The following is a 717-nucleotide window of genomic DNA, read 5'->3' as shown; positions in this document are numbered from 1 at the left end:
AACAAGGGTTACATACGTAACCCGAGACGTTTTGATGTGTGTTTGTATGAATAAGTGCTCAATAACCCATCAGTACAAACAACGCAAATGTGTTGAATTATGGAGAAATAATACCCAACATATCTGACAATTTTTCAGATCATTTTGAAATATTTGACATGGAAAAACAAGAAAACAAGAAATTATGGACAGTTTGTATGATGCATGTACAATGATACTAGTAATAGTAGTAGTAGTAACTACTACTAATGATATTTCATATGTGTTTATATATATGCATGATTGTAATTGAACACAAAGTATGAAAGCATACTAGAAAATATACCTAGTATACTTTTTCATATTTCCAGAATGCACTAAAATTTTGATAAATTTCACAAGTATTTTTTTCTTCAGAATATATCGGCAATATAATAATAATGATAATACATTTTTTTAAAGGCGCCTTTCTCTGCACTCAAGAACGCCGTACAGGGTACTCATACACTCATACATACAACAGCCAAAAAAATGCTATACAACAAAAACAACATGAATATGACGCATTCAGGGTCAGTAGCCTGTAGTCTTTTGTACCATGGCTGCTGATGCTTCAAGGATTTTTCAATCAATCTTTGTTTATATATCACTTTTCATACATGTCAATGTACACAAAGTGCTTCATACAACACATACAATACACACACACACAGATATACACATACAGTACACACACTA

The 717-nt window shown here is 31.5% G+C and overlaps 1 protein-coding gene across 2 annotated transcripts in view; it reads right to left on the bottom strand.

Annotated features, from left to right (window-relative positions):
* LOC116693370 (NACHT, LRR and PYD domains-containing protein 12) overlaps nt 1–717 on the bottom strand; it is a 16,082-nt gene that overhangs the window by 15,018 nt on the left and 347 nt on the right. The gene's annotated exons all lie outside the window — the stretch shown is intronic.

The sequence above is a fragment of the Etheostoma spectabile genome, chromosome 8, assembly GCF_008692095.1.
Source record: "Etheostoma spectabile isolate EspeVRDwgs_2016 chromosome 8, UIUC_Espe_1.0, whole genome shotgun sequence".
NCBI classification, from domain to species: Eukaryota; Metazoa; Chordata; class Actinopteri; order Perciformes; family Percidae; genus Etheostoma; species Etheostoma spectabile.
This window is presented reverse-complemented; position numbering and strand designations above follow the sequence as displayed.